The 19,048-nt window shown below is 43.5% G+C and overlaps 1 protein-coding gene across 1 annotated transcript in view; it reads left to right on the top strand.

Annotated features, from left to right (window-relative positions):
• LOC115467029 (L-gulonolactone oxidase-like) overlaps nucleotides 1-19,048 on the top strand; it is a 212,740-nt gene that overhangs the window by 171,232 nt on the left and 22,460 nt on the right. The window lies entirely within an intron of this gene.

The raw sequence follows: 19,048 nt of genomic DNA, 5'->3' as shown, positions 1-19,048 counted from the left end.
TCAGCAACTCCTTTGAATTCAACAAGAAATTTTTTAATACTTATTTAGGGCCTCTTTTATCAAAGTGTGCTAGTGGTTTTCAGTGCAGCTATGCCGACAAAGCCCATTCACTTTCAATGGGATCTGTCAGCATTTCCTTGAGGGAACAGCTAGCACGGCTTGATAAATGAGGCCTTTAGTCATCATCTCTCTATATAAAACGCACCTCCAACGTTCTAATGAAGCCTCAAGCCGGAAACTTGAAGTGGCATAGATATCCGGTTTGCCCATGAGTGTCTGCCCCGCCCTCGTGTCAAACGTGATGACGTCGAGGGCGGAGCACTGACACTCAACGAATCAAGGAAGCCCATTGGTTAATCTCTGTTTCCACTCCACAACGCTGCCGTCATTCCCATACACTCAAAACCAAACAAAATTGCCGCTGCACCCTGTCCCCCTGCCCACAGTCCCCTTCACCCACCCTCCCGCAGCCGCTCGCTCACCGTTCCGCCGCACCCCCCTCTCCTCTCCGACTCTGGCCATGCAGCAGGACGATTACTACATACGAGTGAAAGTGACTCAATCAACTACAGTGTAAGCAAGGAAGCCCATTGGTTAATCTCTGTTTCCACTCCCCAACATAGCCGTCATTCCCATACACTCAAAACCAAGCACACCTAGGAGCTGCTGATCCACATTGTCGTTTTTTTTTTCTTCTTCCATCTGAAACACGTCTACAGCTGTTTCTACTGGAAAATGCACCTTAAAAGGTAAAGGACAAAAGTTTTTTGTTTTTGGTTTCTTACTGCACACCTTTTTAATTTATTTGAAAGCTACCCATCTGTACATATGAATATCATGAAATCTAAATTAAATATCACTAAAACAGCTTTAAAAAATATTCTACCTGATAGAAACAGCAATTTTAAACTCTGTATTGTCAGATCATTTGTCAACAATACAAACTTTATCCAGGTAAGTCCCCGTGGCTGCGTCAGCCCCGCCGTTGCCTGTCAATGTGTGTCAGAGTATGAGGGAGCTCCAGCTGCCTGTGGGTGACATCAGGACTTAGCTGTTGGACGCCAGAAGCAGTCTCTCCTTAGGTTGACAGCAAATAGCAACCCCCCCCAAGCACCTCGGAGGGAGGGAGGAAGGGAGGGAGGGGACAGGACCGTTGAACTGGGAGGGAGGGGGAGGGACCCTTGAACTGGTAGGGGGACCCTGGAACTGGGAGGGGGACTGTGGAACTGGGAGGGAGGGAGGGAAGGTGACCCTGGAACTGGGAGGGTGCGGACCCCCAAACTCTGAGGGAGGGTGGGGGGACCCTGAAACTAGAAGGGACCCTGGAACTCGGAGGGAGGGAGGGAGGGGGATGACCCTGGAACTCTGAGGGATGGAGGGAGGGATGGAAGGGGACCCTGGAACTGGGAGGGAGGAGGGAGGGGCCCCTGGCACACACTGATTCTCACACACACACTCTCCCTCTCACAGACACACTAGCACCCAGTCTCACTCTCTCTCTGTCACACACGCACACTCACACATTCACTCTCTCTCACACAGTCAATCTCACACACACTTTCTCAAACATACACACTCCGAGGAAATTCTTGCTAGCGCCCATTTCATTTCTGTCAGAAACGGGCCTTTTTCACTAGTACTTACATATTGCAATTAAACATTTAATGTTCTTAAACTGTATTGATGTTACTGAAATTTTACTGCTGTAACCCTATGGGTTAAATTTTAAAAGATTACCTGGCTCCTTCTAGATCTGGTGTAGAGGCAGTGAGCAGTGCAGTGAAACTGAGTAGTCTGTGTGCATGCGCTGAGTGTTCCGCATGCTGATGGAACTCCCAGTTTCAGTTGTTGATGTGCCATAAAACCATAGAACATAGTTGGGAAAGAAAAGCAACACCACTGTGTTGTAACCGTGTCTCAGAAATACACATAGGACCTGATATTCAAAGCAAGGTACACATTTGTCAGCAGGTGGCAAGCACATAACTCACTTATATATGTATACTGAAAATATATATGCATAAAATCGGGCCACTTAACTTGCTAAACATCCACATTTTATCTGTAGAAGAGGTCAGTATGGGAAGGGGAAAATGTGAAGCAGGCACTTGTACACAGCAGCAATATTCAGTGGACTTTGAGCCTGGGGAACTGGGTTTGATTCCTACTGCAGCTCCTTATGACTCAGGGCAAGTCACTTATGGATCCTTTTACTAAGTTGCGCTGAAAAATGGCCTGTGCTGGGTGTAGACACGTGTATTGGATGCATGCAGGTCCATTTTTCAGCGCACCTGCAAAAAAGGCCTCTTTTTTTGCCGAAAATGGACGTGCAGCAAAATAAAAATCAGCGCACATCCATTTTGGGCCTGAGACCTTACCACCACCCATTGACTTAGCGGTAAGGTCTCACGCATTAACTGGGCAGTAATCGTCAGCACACGTACACTGCCGATTACCGCCCGTTAGCGCCACGCGGTAGAAAATAGAAATTATATTCTGCCGCACATATTGGACGTGCGTAGAAATTAGAATTACCGCCAGGGGCACGTGGTAGCTGGGCAGTAGTTCTAATTTGATGCTCGTATGCATCTTAACAAAAGGGCCCCTTAAGCCTCCATTGCCCCAGGTACAAATAAGTACCTGTACATACTATGTAAACCACTTTGAATGTAGTTGCAAAAACCACACAAAGGTGGTGTATCAAGTCCCATTACCCTTTCCCTTTCCCTTAATACTCAAAATGATTTAACCAGGCAGGAGAGATTGCTATCTGGTTAAATTATGCTGCCAGTATTCAGCACTTCACCAAGCTGTACTGCTCAGGGCCGGTTTTAGACATGGTGGGGCCCAGGTCAGAAATTAAGGACTGGTCCCTTATCCCCCTCCCCTGATCTCCTCTCCTGCATTGCTACTACGCGGTCCAGGCATCTCTTACCCTTCTCTGCACCACAGTCTGTCTCCCTCCCTTCCCCTCACCTTGCAGTCTTCTTTAAAATTTTTTATTTCCCTTCTCAGAGGGGCACGGCAGGAATCTTACAAGCTGCCTCCAGCTGTCCTGAAGCTTTTCCTCTCTACCACGATCTGCCCAGGTGGAAACAGGAAATTGCATCAGAGGGGGGCGGATTAAGGCAAAGAGGGAAAGCTTTGGGGCAGCCGCAGGCAGCTTGTGAGAATGGGTGCTGCACCGGGGCAACGGAAATACATTTTTAAAGAAGATCAGGAAGGGATGAGGAGGAAATGGACTATGGTGGGGAGAAGGGGAAGAGATGCCTGTGCCTGGACCACGGGGCCCCCTGGAGCTGTAAGGCCCAGGACAGCTGCCCTGTTTGCCCCCTCCCCCTAACGCCGGCCCTGGTGCCGCTGAATAACAACCCTGACTGCTACGACAATCTCTGAGAGCAGAGTCAGGGTGGTTCCGGAAGTTATATTTATTTATTTATTTATTTGTAACATTTGTATCCCACATTTTCCCACCCATTAGCAGGCTCAATGTGGCTTACATTATACTGTAAAGGCAATCGCCAAGTCCGGTAGATGTTCAACAACACAGTTTAAAATAAGGGTCAGGTAAGGTTAGAGTAAACAGGTACAAAAAGGGACAAGGAAATAAAGGAATATATAATGTCCAATGTGATGTAAGGTATTGATGCATTGCAGAGTTGAGGCATTTAAGTAGGGCCAGTAGGATAGGCCTTCCAAACAGATAGGTCTTTAATGATCGCCTGACGTTTTGATGGTCGTGAATCATTTTCACACTCTTTGGTAGTGCATTCCACATTTGTGTACTTAAGTAAGAAAAATTTGATGCATATGTTGATTTGTATCTGAGCCCAATGCAGCTTGGATAGTGGAGGTTCAATAGGTACGTGACGCTCTGGTTCTGTTTCTGGTCGAAAAATCTATCAAGTCAACCATGTATCCTGGGGTTTCACCGTAGATAATCTTGTGGACTAAAAAGCAAATTTTAAAGTTAATGCGTTCCTTGATTGGGAGCCAGTTCAGTTTTAATCGGAGAGGTTTAGCGCTATCGAATCGTGTTTTATCGAATATGAGCCTGGCAACTGTGTTTTGGGCTGTCTGGAGTTTCTTCATAAGCTGTACTTTACATCCCGCATATATTCCATTGCAGTAATCTGCGTGGCTCAGAACCATTGATTGTATCAAGTTGCAGAAAATTTCCCTTGGGAAGTAAGGTCTTATACATTTAAGTTTCCACATAGAATGAAACAACTTCTTTATGGGTTTATAATTATTGTATGGGGATGAGAGGAAAAGACAATGTGTTTTTTCGGTGTTTAGTGGCTTTAAAAAATGCTAAGGATAAACTAGCAGAAATTGCGGCTAGATTGAAGCCATGTAAAGTATATCCATATGTGTGCATTTTTATGAAGTATGTGAATAAATCCTGACTCCACTTACATTCTACCCCAGAATGCCTTGTTGTGCAGAAGCACACACTTTCTTGCCTCCATGCTTATTTTTGGATTTGGATTTAGCTTGTACCTTTTTCAATAGTAGCTCAAGATGAGTTATGTTCAGGTACAACAGATATTTTCTCATCTAGAGAGAACTCAAGCTCTGTTTGTACGTGATGCAATGAAGGGTTAGGGTACATAAGTACATAAGCACCGCCATACTGGGAAAAGACCAAGGGCCCATCAAGCCAAGTATCCTGTCTCCGACAGCGGCCAATCCAGGCTTCAAGAACCCGGCAACCCCCCCCCCCCCAAAAAAAAAAAAAATTTAATAATGTTCAATGGACTTTTCCCTCAGGAATCTGTCCAAACCACCTTTAAATTGGTCCTTGTCCAAGATCATAAAGAGCCACAGTGATATTTGAACCAGTGATATTTGGTTGTCACTCTATTGCTCTGATCATTAGGCTAGTCCTTCATTCTGATTAAACGCGCAGCACCTGGGGTAATTTTATGAAAGCCTTTCTATGCTTGTAAAATGTGGTTTTACACATTTAAAAAAAGTTATAAATTTAGCCCCTATCCCTAATTCTATAAAAGTCACCAAAAATTGCACACGCAAATTTGGATGTGCTCCCAATTTGCTTTTGCAATTTAATTGAATAACAAGCTAACTAGTGCCAATAATTGGCTTTTTAACTAGCAATTTTTGTTACTAATTAAATTTAGTTAGACTTTATTCCACAGATTCTAAATAGTGCGACTGATATTCCACACGCAAATCAAGGCATATTCTGTATTTGCATGTGCAATTAGTTAAGCCAATTAGTGCCAATAATTGCAACTTCACATTCAATTACTACTAATTGGTTTTAATTAGAATTTAGATGCACAACTTGCTAGGTATATTCTATAAAGTGGTTCATGTGAATTCTAAAGCGTTGTGTATGGGCACTGCCATGAACCATGGTTTAGGCCTGAGAGGCCTAAGAACTGAAAGAGCACAGAACCAGAGACAATAGAAAAGCTGACAGATTAAAAGTCTTCTGGGACTCTTGTTTGACTTCTGTGTGATTCAAAGCCTCATGATCTATTGCTGATCTAAGCAGACACCCCTTATGCAGACAAGAAATGAGGAAGGGGCGAGGGTGCAAATAAGCTTTGCAGACAAGTTTTGCAAGATAAAGGAAACAGATGTTCAATATGGAGAACGAAGTAGTTCCTTTGGAAAACAACTGTGCATGATAAGGCCTTCCGAGAATAGCTAATCTCACTATCAGCATTTTCAATGAGCACTAATCACATTATTAGCATATATCCAATAAGTATTAACCACAGAATTACCATATCCAGTAAGTTTGATTATTGTCATATTACCCATGCATAACTTGTTACCTTAATGAGAATATATAAGTGATTGTATTTCCTATTTCTGTGGAGATGTTGGATGCAGACAGTATTTCTATGCAGCAGTGTCTCTCTCCCAAAAGCAATTACTGATTGTATTTGGTAGGTAGGGAAAATAAAGTAACTGATTGCTTTCACAAGACGCAGCCTTGGTGTCTTTTATCCCTCCAAATTGTGGGTTGGTGGTACATAAAGATTTGGAAGGGAGTAAAAAGAACCCTAAAAACAGCGTGCCGCCAAAAAGGGGGTGTGGTCATGGGACTGGAATGGGCAGATTGTGGACATTACAAAAAACATGTGTGTGCTTATAGAATATACCTGCACTGTACCTAACTTAGGCGCCGGTATTTACACCAGGTTTTATTTTGTGTAAATTCCTGTGACTAGGTTTAGGCTCTAGGCATATTCTGTAGGCATGGTTTATAGAATATGCCTAGGTGGATATTTTTCAGCACCAAATTTTCAAGAATCTAGCCCTACCCCCTGTATTCTGTATATCATGCTGAGATTTCCTCGCAGAAATCGAAGCGTATTCCATAACAATGCACATAACGTAGGGGTCTTTGTACTAAGCCATGGCAAAAAGTGTCCTGCGGTAGTGTGGGCACATGTTTTTGGTGTGCGCTGGGCCAATTTTTACCACGTCTGGGGAAAAGGGCTTTTTTTCAATGGGCTGGGAAAAGGGCCTGCGGTAAAATTGAAACCAGCGCGCACCTATTTCTGGCGGTGACCGGTTGGTGCATGCCGGAAGCGTCACGCGTGGCAGGAAATAAAAAAAATTATGTGTCCCGGTGGAATGTGCATGCGCCAAATCCAAAATTACCGCTAGGGGGGGCTGCTAACCTGGTGGTAGTCTCATTTTGGCGTGCGTTGCATGCGCGTAGAGCTTACTGTGCCTTTGTAAAAGGGCCTCTTAATTAGTTAACAAGCTAATCAGCGCTGATAATTGGATGTTAACAAGCAATTATCAGCACTAATTGGCATTAATTATAATTTACGTACAGTACTCGCTAAGCGTAACTGTAGCATGGTCCACTTAAATTCTAATGTGCACAGCTAAAAAGGGGGCATGGCCATAAGCATGGAATGGACGGGTTTTGGGCATCCCAAAAAACTATTTGTAGGGTTATAGAATACACCCACTCCACATGTTATTTAGGCATCGGGATTTATGCCAAGTTTGGCATAACTGGCCGCAACTTAGTTTAGTCATGTGGATGGGTGCTCAGCGTATTCTGTAAATGGCTTGGATATTTAGGCTCATTCTATAAAGTACGCCTAGATTTAGGCATACTTTATAGAACGTGCCTAGGCGTATTTTATTTCTGCGTGAACTTCTTGGGCACCATAAATAGATTCTAGTCCTATGTGTGCAAATTTAGATGCAGGATCCGTGCCTAAATTTTACACGTGATTTGAAAAAAGGGGCGCAAAAATGGAAGAGGCATGCATGGAACAGGGGGTGTTACTAGCTTTTATACGCATTGTTATAGAATACGGGGGGGGGGGGAGGTTATGCACCTAATTTAGGCGCAGACATTTGCACCATGTTTCACTTGGTGCAAGTGGCCACACCTGAAGTTAGGTGTGACTCCCAGACGTCAGCGCTATTCTATAAACCGCGCCTAACTTTAACCATAGTTTATAGAATAGCGCTTTTTTTGGCATGGAATTTTTAGGTGACATATGTAGAACGTAGCCCTATATGAAAAGTTAGCAGTGCTAGTAACCACATAGGGTTAGACTCTATATATACACAAAGAAACTGGAGAAGCCGTATGTAGAAAATCAAATCTTTATTCCAAGAAAAACACTGACACACTTGACTCTGACTCTACACAGCTGTGTTTCAGCGCTAAAATGCACCTTCATCAGGAGTCTCATAATGTATAGCTGATTGGGTATATTCAATTATCTGTTATATGATGATATTATATCAGAGATGGCTATTGTCCGATATCTCTGCCAAAGATGATCTCCGTGGTGCGCGAGTCACTTCAGTGTATCACTTCAATGTATCAGCTATACATTATAAGACTCCTGATGAAGGTGCATTTTAGCGCCGAAACACAGCTGTGTCAAGTCAGAGTCAAGTGTGTCAGTGTTTTTCTTGGAATAAAGAATTGATTTTCTACATACGTCTTCTCCGGTTTCTTGGAAAAGCCTACTTTTCCTACTCCCTGCTTTGTGCATTTCTTTGCATAGGAACTTAGTGTACCTCCACCTTAGTAGACTCTATATATGACACCTGAAAATTCCACGGAGGCGTATTCTATAAAATATGCGTAAATTTTATAGAATACACCTAATATAGAATACAGTGAGTACCCATCCATGTGACTAAATTTAGTCAAGGGCAGTTACGTCAAATAAAATTTGGTGTAAATGCGAGTGGGTGTATTCTATAGCAATGGGCATAGATTTTAGAAACGCCCATGGCCACGCCCCCTTTTCAACTGTGCAACTTAGAATTTATGCACAATACGATATAGAATACGTTTTGACAGTTGTGCACGCAAATTCTAATTAATTCCAATTAGTGTCAATAATTGCTTGTTATGTGTCAATTATCGGCGCAGATTGGCTTGTTAAGTAATTAAGTTGTACGCACGAATCCAGAATACGACTGGATTTGTGCATGTAATTTAATTCATACTATATAGAATCCAGGGGATAGTGCTGTTGACTATATAAATACAGTTAAGTGTATTTAACATTATCTACTTCTTAACATTATATACTGAGCAGACTGGCTGAATTATCTGGCCCCTAACATCCACACAATCATTATCTTTGAGGTCTGTATCTGAATTCAAGAAGCACAGAGGATCGCTAAGGGAGAGGAAGGGATTGCAGAGCTTAGTAGCTGGTAAGGATGGCAGACTGGGTAGACAGTGTTGTCTTTCCCTGCCATAATTTTCTCTGTTTCTGTCAGAAAGAAAAGGAAAATGTATCCTGGAAAGAAAAGGAAAATGTATCCTGGATGCCCTTGGTTATCACAGAGCACCTTCCTTTTGACTGAACCCTTGTTACTGAACTCAAGATTTGGAGTCAAATAAATTTGCACCAGTTGTACAGAACACCAGGACCTACATGATTGCACAGCTTTGCCAAACACAGTAATAAATTTCTAAGAATTATTACCTGTTAGTTAAAAATTGGAAGGCTTAAGGATACAGATTAGCAGGAAAATTCTGTAGCTTGGCTCGAACACATGCGCATCAGAGGTGCCAAATTGGAAGAAAGAATGCAGATCCTCCTTTTTTTTATATCACAGATCCAAAGTTATGGAATATATTGATATCTCCTTAAGAGCAATAGAAAACTTAGAGATCTTTAAAAAACAGTTAGGAACTTTTTGTTTCAACAGGCCTTTTTTGGATGGTGCATGAAACAGTGTATTGTTCCAGATGCATTTACCTGGAAGCTGGTATATTGATTTTTGATGATGTAGATTTAAGCTTTAATTAATTTGTGTGTTTTGTGTATGGTTTTGTTTTTATTTTTCAATTGTGTAGGTATCATTTCTTCATCTGTTTTATGGATTTATTTTTTTGTAATTCGCCTAGTTTTTAGGTGTTATATAAATTGAATAAATACATAAATAATTGTGCCTCGCTGAGTATTGTAGATTGAGCGGGTTAGACAGTTTTATGATAAATAAATAAATAAATAATGATGATGTGCGTAGCTGCACTAGAATCCATTCTATAAGGTAATGCCAAAGTGATATCCCCCGGATTCTATATATCACACCTAGCATTCTGCGCCCAAATCCACGTGTATTCTATAATAATGCGCATAACTTAATTGGCTTAACAAGCCAATCAGTGTTGGTATCAATGCTTAACCAGCAATTATGAGCACTAATTGGCAATAATTAGAATTTATATACATAACTCACTAAGTGTATTCTGTAACGCACTGTGCCTAAATTCTAATGCATGGATCCAAAAAGGGGCATAGCTGTGGGCGGGGAAATGGGTGTTCAAAAACGTTATGCACACTATTAGAACATATGCTCCTCCACACCAAAATCTACATGCTGGTGTTACAAGAAACATGTCTCCAAGATATTGTTGTTTGCAGCAAAGCATGGTGGGTGCATTGAATCCTGGGTATTGCAAAGGATTGTGGTCTGGATGCTTTGACTCCTGGGTAAATTGCAAAGGATCATAGTCTTACACTGAGTCTTGGGTAATGTAGTTTCTGCTATAAGCCTATTGTCTTCACATGTGCTTGGCAGATAGTTCACTGTTTCAAGCAAATGGTCTTCTGTTTACTTTACTCTGAGTCCTTTTGTCTTCACTAGCTGTAGCTTTCACACCTCTCCAGCCTCTCTGTCTCCTTTATCTTTGATCTCTTTATTGTGGAAGATATTCACACTCAGAAAGGCTTTTTGATGAGTGGAAGAGAGGAAGTTAAAAACTCTTTGAAGTAGTCTCTGTATTTGAATAGTCTTTGTTATCAGAAGTTTCCCAGGGGGAGGGGGAAAGAGGGACTTGAGATTCAAACTAGTCTAGCTGCTTCTGTCTCAATAAAGTTTTTAAAGCTGTATATCTGATCCAGCAAAATCAATAATTCTGCTACACATTTGATTCTGACAATTAAACTCATATCATTACACTGGCATTTAGGCTATGTTTTCCTTGGTGTAAATGGATGCGCGTAGACTTAGGCACAAGAATAGCCCCCTACACGTATTCTGTAAATGGCTTAGGCATATTCTATATACCGTGCATAACTTTAGCCATGGCTTATAGAATATGCTTTATTTCGTGCAGATTTTTTTGATACCATATATAGAACCTAGCCCTGTATATGGTGCTGAAAAAAAGTGAGCATTAAGTGCTGTTCTATAAAGGGTGCACTGAATTGGGCGCTGTTTATAGCATAGTGTTTAGTGTCAGGATCTGCACTGAATTTTAGACGTGAGGATTAATTTTCATACCTAAATTAGGCATGTTCGACCCTATTCTGTAACACTGCATGCAGATTCCAAGAATGCCCCTGACCCTCCCATGACATGCCACCTTTTTGGATTCATGTGGAACAACGTATGCGCACATCTTTATAGAATAGCGACTGTAAAGATGTGTGCATACATTTCAATTATTGCTTGGAGAACAGATGACTGAGGGGAAATATGATAGAGGTCTATAAAATACTGAGTGTAGTGGAAAGGGTAGATAAGAATCGCTTGTTTACTCTTTCCAAAAATATAAGGAGTAGAGGGCACACAATGAAGCTACTAAGTAGTAAATTTAAATGAAATCAAAGAAAATATTTCTTCACTCATGTGTAATTAAACTCTGGAATTTGTTGCCAGAGAATGTGGTAAAAGCAGTTAGATTAGCAGGGTTTTTAAATGTTTGGATACTTTCTTAAAAGAAGAGTCCATTAGCTGTTATTAATTTATTTTTGGATTTTGCTCACACCTTTTTCAGTAGTAGCTCAAGGTGAGTTACATTCAGGTATACTGGATATTTCTCTGTCCCAGGAGGGCTCACAATCTAAGCTTGTACCTGAGGCAATGGAGGGTTAAGTGACTTGTCCAAGATCACAAGGAGCAGCAGTGGGATTTGAACCAGCCACCTCTGGATTGCAAGACTAGTGCTCTAACCAGTAGACCACTCCTCCACTGCTTAGTTCTAGGATAAACAGCATAAAATCTGTTTTACTGTTCTGGGATCTTGCCAGGTATGTGATCTGGATTGGCCACTGCTAGAAACAGGAAACTGTGCTTGATGGACCTTCGACAGTGCTTTTGTTCTTACATTCTTATTGTAAACATCCAATTATCAGCGCTTTGATTGGCTTGTTAAGCAATTACATTGCATGAGTGCCATATATAGAATTAGGGGGAAAATGGATAACTGCAAGTGGTCACATACATAGGCAGAGAACTAATGGGCTATGGGCAAGTCTCCAATCTACATTTGGAACTTATAGAATACTATATGTTACATGTTTGTATGGTGAACTTAGGTGCTGCAATTTACCTCTGTCATAGAGCTGGTGTAAATGGTCGCAGTTAATATTTTGCCTTGCCAAGCTCTGAAGGTGCAAAGTTATAGAAATGCCCCCTAGATGTTAGCCTTGTTCTTATAAATGTCCTTTAATCATTGTACTACTTTCAACTGTGGGAGTTAAGATGCTGCATTAGATTCAGTTCTTATGACTCTTCTCAGGAAATTATTATGTTTGGATATCAAATGCTATTCCATTCTGCAGCAGTGTGTTCAGAGCTCCTTCTGTTCAGGGGCTTTTACAGTTACAGTGGTGTAAGTTTGCCCACTGACAAAGACATGAGCAGCCCATAATTGAAGGGTAGGTTATTGGGAACAGTGAGAGATAGCACATCACAAATTAAATCCGGAAAATCACATTGTGGAAAGTATATGAATTTATTTGCATTCTGCAGAGGGAAATAAGTATTTGATCCCCCACCAACCAGTAAGAGATCTGGCCCCTACAGACCAGGTAGATGCTCCAAATCAACTCGTTACCTGCATGACAGACAGCTGTCGGCAATGGTCACCTGTATGAAAGACACCTGTCCACAGACTCAGTGAATCAGTCAGACTCTAACCTCTACAAAATGGCCAAGAGCAAGGAGCTGTCTAAGGATGTCAGGGACAAGATCATACACCTGCACAAGGCTGGAATGGGCTACAAAACCATCAGTAAGACGCTGGGCGAGAAGGAGACAACTGTTGGTGCCATAGTAAGAAAATGGAAGAAGTACAAAATGACTGTCAATCGACAAAGATCTGGGGCTCCACGCAAAATCTCACCTCGTGGGGTATCCTTGATCATGAGGAAGGTTAGAAATCAGCCTACAACTACAAGGGGGGAACTTGTCAATGATCTCAAGGCAGCTGGGACCACTGTCACCACGAAAACCATTGGTAACACATTACGACATAACGGATTGCAATCCTGCAGTGCCCGCAAGGTCCCCCTGCTCCGGAAGGCACATGTGACGGCCTGTCTGAAGTTTGCCAGTGAACACCTGGATGATGCCGAGAGTGATTGGGAGAAGGTGCTGTGGTCAGATGAGACAAAAATTGAGCTCTTTGGCATGAACTCAACTCGCCGTGTTTGGAGGAAGAGAAATGCTGCCTATGACCCAAAGAACACCGTCCCCACTGTCAAGCATGGAGGTGGAAATGTTATGTTTTGGGGGTGTTTCTCTGCTAAGGGCACAGGACTACTTCACCGCATCAATGGGAGAATGGATGGGGCCATGTACCGTACAATTCTGAGTGACAACCTCCTTCCCTCCGCCAGGGCCTTAAAAATGGGTTGTGGCTGGGTCTTCCAGCACGACAATGACCCAAAACATACAGCCAAGGCAACAAAGGAGTGGCTCAGGAAGAAGCACATTAGGGTCATGGAGTGGCCTAGCCAGTCACCAGACCTTAATCCCATTGAAAACTTATGGAGGGAGCTGAAGCTGCGAGTTGCCAAGCGACAGCCCAGAACTCTTAATGATTTAGAGATGATCTGCAAAGAGGAGTGGACCAAAATTCCTCCTGACATGTGTGCAAACCTCATCATCAACTACAGAAGACGTCTGACCGCTGTGCTTGCCAACAAGGGTTTTGCCACCAAGTATTAGGTCTTGTTTGCCAGAGGGATTAAATACTTATTTCCCTCTGCAGAATGCAAATAAATTCATATACTTTCCACAATGTGATTTTCCGGATTTAATTTGTGATGTGCTATCTCTCACTGTTACCAATAACCTACCCTTCAATTATGGGCTGCTCATATCTTTGTCAGTGGGCAAACTTACAAAATCAGCAAGGGATCAAATACTTATTTCCACCACTGTATATTTCCAGAGAATGACAAGGTTTTCTTTTGATTCCACATATTGCTGTTACTCATTAACATTTTGTTCTGCTGCTCACTATTCCGTCAGCTTTTCTAGTCTTTACATTTTCCTCTTTTTATGTCACATAGCGAAAGCTATAATTGCAGTTACTTTACCCCCTTCTTACAGCTATGGAAATGAGCCATTCCTACAGAGTAGAGCGTGGAGCAGTGAGATGCACGTAGTCTGGCTAATTTTAGCAGACATTATTTGGGTCACGTCTGAATGTTGCTATGTGGCTACCTTTCAATTAAGTCTGCCACAGTTCTGTTAACTTTTTTAAAGCATCTGCTTCCCTTAGAAGGCATCCATGAAGCTGTTACACAGGGCTGTTTAGAGATGCAGTTTTTTATAATTCTGTTTTGATCAGGTCCTCAACAGTAGTGATTATTTGTGAATAACCAGAATGAATGGTACAGATATCAGAGTCAAGTACATATAATGTGACCTGCTCTGGTCCTTAGTAGAATAATTTTGAAAAACTTAGTTGTGTGCTATACAGTTACAATTTCCTATTATTTTATGGTATTCTTTTCTTTATATTTATTTTTTATTTTATTGTAAACCACTTTTGATTATAAGAGAAAGGTGGTATATCAAATTTTGTAAACTATGAAACTACAGTTAAAAACAGGAGTAAATATTCACTGCCAATGGTGAATGTTTTTTTTTTTAGCTGCCAGTGACTTTATCCCCTGCTGTGCAATGCCGGGCCACGTCTGGCAGTTAAGTGCAATATTCAGCACCTAAGCGACACTGCATAAAGGGGGACTTTTACAAAGGCGTGGGAGACGCCCATATATTCCTATGGGCATCTCTAGCGTTTAGCGCACGTTAATCGTTAGCGTAGACTAAAAATGCTACCACACCTTTGCAAAAGGACCCCAAAGATAGGACTCTGTTTTATATGGTCTGATTTGGCAGCTTAACTTAGGGGGGGTGGTCTTTTACAAAGGCACGGTGGCATTCTTAACGCGTGCTAATGATTAGCACATGCTAAACACTAGAGATGCCGATAGGAATATATGGACGTCTCTAGCATTTAGCACACACCAGGGGTGTAGCCAGACTTCGGCGGGAGGGGAGTCCAGAGCCAGAGGTGAGGAGGCAAATTTTAGCCCCCCCCCCCCAGTGCCACTGACCCCCCCCCCCCCCCCCCCCCCGCCACTTTTGATCCCACCCGGCACCACCACCCCTCCCCTGTCCCTTTCGACCCCCCTCATGGTGACGCCAACCCCCGCCAGCTGAAGTCCCCTTCAGTGCCGGTCTCCGAATCCAGCACGTTGCTGATCTGGATTCTGTTTCTGACGTGAGTCCTGACGTCCTGCACGTCCACGACGTCAGGACTCACGTCAGAAACAGAATCCAGATCAGCAATGCGCCGGGCTCGGCCAGCGCTGAAGAGGACTTTGTCTGGCGTGGGTTGGGAACCTCCGCCAGCAAAGGTACCTGACGGCTGCGGGAGGGGGGGGGGGTCGAATGTGGCAGGGAAGGGGCAGCGGTGGGGGGGTTGAAAGCAGGGGGCCAGGGCTAAATCTGAGGGGGCCTATGCCCCCGTGGCCCCACCTAGCTATGCCCCTGGTGCACACTTATTTTTAGCGTGCACTAAAAACTCTACCGCGCCACTGTAAAAGGACCTCTTAGGTAATTAGGACTAGACTCTGTGTATGACACCTGAAAAATCGGTTCCAAAAATATTTCCACCTAGGCGTATTCTGTACACTGAGCCTAGATTTAGGCGCAGTTTATAGAATACGCCTAGTGGCCATGCCTGCATCTTACTCGAGGCGTGGCCCTTTATGCCAAGTAAAACTTGGTGTAAATACCGGTTCCATAAGTTAGGCGCAGAGCAGGTGTATTCTATAACCGTGCACATAGATTTTCTGAATGCTCACGATCTGCCCTTTCCACTCTCCCATTTTGGCAGCGTGCATTAGAATTTACGCACACCACACCATTTTACAAAATACACTTAGCAAGTTGTGAACGTAAATTCTAATTACTGCCAATTAGTCTCAATAATTGCTTGTTAAGTAGCAGTTATCAGCACTGATTGGCTGGATAAGTAATTAAATTTAGCACACAAATCCAGAATATATGGCACTTAACCACATAAATGCTGACTCCGACCCCAAACTGCCCACAGAATAGATGGCTTACAGTTGAGCGGTCAGTGCTAACATTCAATGACACTAGCTGGTTAACTGGGTAACTGTTTTGAATATGAATCGGAGAATTTACTTGGGTAGAATGACTTATTATACCTAAATGGATGATCAACCACCTAAAAATACACTTTGCAGTTTATTTATTTATTTATTAATTTATTGCATTTATACCCCACATTTTCCCACCTATTGGTAGTTTCAATGTGTTCACAATGTGAGCAATTTTCAAAGCCATTTCTACAAGTAAAACAGCCTTATGAGAATAGCTGGAAAAGATATCCCTGTACTTCCCCTGCATTCAACAAAGGAGCTCCCTCTGGTGGGCTTAGGTTAGGAACTGCAACAATGCACATACTTTTGTATTTTTAGCAATATGCCTGTTATTTTGATCAGAAGAAGAAAAAAAAAAAACAGAAAAAGAGCAGCACTTGTGCTTTGAAAATTGTCACAAAGGCCACAGGTAAAAACTTCTTGTGGACTTCACAGCTGTTTTGTGACCGGCATGCATAAATAGCTAGTACGTAAACATTTCTTAACTTATTTGAAAAGGAAAATAAACCGCAGGTAAGCAAACTGTTACTGCTTAGTTCTTTAAGTAAAATATTTTGAAAAGTTGCTTCTTAACATATGAACCTATTTTCAACTCCACTGAACTCACACCCTAACAGTCAGAAATGGGTTGAGATCCTGGGGAACCGGATTCAATTCCCTCTGCAGCTCCGTGTGACCCTGAGCAAGTCACTTAACCCTCCATTGCCCCAGGTAAAATATAATACTAGATTGTGAGCCCAGTAGGGACAGTACCAGTACCTGAAAAAGAAAACTGTAAATTGCTTAGGTCTAGGCGGTATATATATACTGAAAATAAATAAGATAACTAAATATGCCTATTTTTACTGTGCTGACTGCCTTGGGCTGAATTAGATAGTCATTGCTGGGCCTAATCCAGTTACTGGCACTGAATACCGAGGACTTTTGCAGGTGCAAGAAGTTATCTGTGTCTGGACCAGATTCGAAGCCAATACCCATTTAACCAAGCAGGCATAGTTAGGACTGCAGTCTATGTGGTACTATCTGCCCACTTACATATCCAGGTACCAGCACTGAATATTGGCGGTGCCGGGATAACTTCCGGGTCGGCAGTGACTCCACCACGGACCAACCCATTACTAATTGGAGAGTGCTGAGTGGTCAAAGCTGTAATTCAGTAGCACTGTCCAGGTAAGCGGAGTGGAGGAGTGGCCTAGTGGTTAGAGCACCAGAGGTGGCCGATTCAAATCCCACAGCTGCACCTTGTGATCTTGGGCAAGTCACTTAACCCTCCATTGCCTCAGGTGCAAAATTAGATTGTGAGCCTTCCAGGGACAGAGAAATGCCCAGTGTACCTGAATGTAGCCTTGAGCTACTACTGAAAAAGGTGTGAGCAAAATCCAATAAATAAGTGCCACTCTATATCTGCTCCTGACCTACTCTGCACTTTTAAACCAGAGAAGGGCCTTTTCTTCTGTTAAATAGAGCAGAAATATTGACCATATACTCACTGGTGACCCCGAGGTAAGATGACTTTTAAATTCTGGGCGGCACGCAGGAAGGCGAGGGGCAGGCGGAGGACTGTTGTGGGAGAAGAGGTCGGGCTAGGGTCGGACTGGAACTCGGAGGAGAGGGAGGGGGGCCTGGAACACGGAGGACAGGGGGGGAAGGGGGGAGCCTGAAACACAGAGGAGAGGGAGGGGGTGGGCCTGGAACATGGAGGAGAGGGAGGGGGCCTGGAAATTGGAGGAGGGGGAGAGGGAGGGGAGGGCGAAAGAAGGAGGGGAGAGGGGAATGCACCACCTGTAAAAAAAAAAAATACAGCACCCCCAATCATTTTGAAAAGTTGGCTCCTATGGTTCAGATACATGCTTAAATTAATTATGTAATTGGCAATTAATTAGCAGTACCAATAATTGGCATTAACAAGCACTAATTGGCAATTATGTGTAGTTATGTGCATAACTGACTTACACCTCATTCTATAAACTCAGCACCTAATTTCTGTGGTGAGCAGTTGCAAGGGGACCTAGGAGGGGGCATGGGCAGGTAAGGGGTGTTCCAAGCAATTACACACCAAGGGGCCCTTTTACTAACAGACATTAGCATGTGCTAAGTGCCCTGTGACCCATAGGTTTAAAATAGGATGCTCAGCATTTAGCATGCGCTAAGCTTTACTAAAAGGGCTCCTAAGTTTATATAATACTATCAGTTTCGTACGTAACTGCCAGTAGGTAAATGCAAGCATTTACACCAGCCACTGGCAAGATATAAGTGCTTGCGACTAAAGTTAGATGCTAAAATGCTTACTCTAGCATTTTATAAATGCAATTATGTGCTTAATTGCTGATACAGAATTCACACTAAGGGGTCCTTTTCAGTGGCGTTCCTAGGGGGGGGTGGTGGGTGCAGTCCGCCCCGGGTGCACGCCGCTGGGGGGGGTGCCGCGCTCGCCTGTCCTCCGTTGTTCCATGCTTCTTCTCTGCCCCGGAACAGGTTACTTCCTGTTCCGGGGCAGAGAAGAAGCATGGAACAACGGAGGACAGGCGCGCGCGGCACCCCCCCCAGCGGGGGGGGGGGGGGGTGTTCCTTCGCGGGGGTGTCCTTCCACCAGGGGGGGCCGTGCTGCATCGGGGGGGGGGGGGGCGCTGCACCCGGGGGGCAGGGCGCATCGGCGATCCGCCCCAGGTGCCAGCCCCCCTAGGAACGCCACTGGTCCTTTTACAGAGTGGTGGTAAGCCCAACGTAGGCTTGCCACAGTAACCCAGTGGTACTGCCAGTTTAGCGTGGGAGCCCTTATCACCACCTCAGTGGGTGGTGGTTAAGGGCTCCCCGCTGCATGGCCACACAGTATGAATTCTCTTGCCGCATGGCCATGTGTGTCTAGGGGCTTTTTTACCCACTGCGGTAAAAAGGGCCTTGGCACATGGGAAAAACGGCCCCCGCCGCTGGCGCAGGGCCCTTTTTCCTGCAGCTTAGTAAAGGCACCCTATAGTGCCCAGCATTTCACTTTAGGTGACCTTTCTAGAATGACCTCCTATTAGATTGTAAGCTCTTTGAGCAGGGACTGTCTTTCGTCTATGTTTGTGCAGCGCTGCGTATGCCTTGTAGCGCTATAGAAATGCTAAATAGTAGTAGTAGTAGTA

Source organism: Microcaecilia unicolor, chromosome 3, assembly GCF_901765095.1.
Source record: "Microcaecilia unicolor chromosome 3, aMicUni1.1, whole genome shotgun sequence".
Taxonomy (NCBI): Eukaryota; Metazoa; Chordata; class Amphibia; order Gymnophiona; family Siphonopidae; genus Microcaecilia; species Microcaecilia unicolor.
The sequence above is the reverse complement of the archived record's forward strand: the minus strand, read 5'-3'. Positions and strand labels throughout refer to the sequence as shown.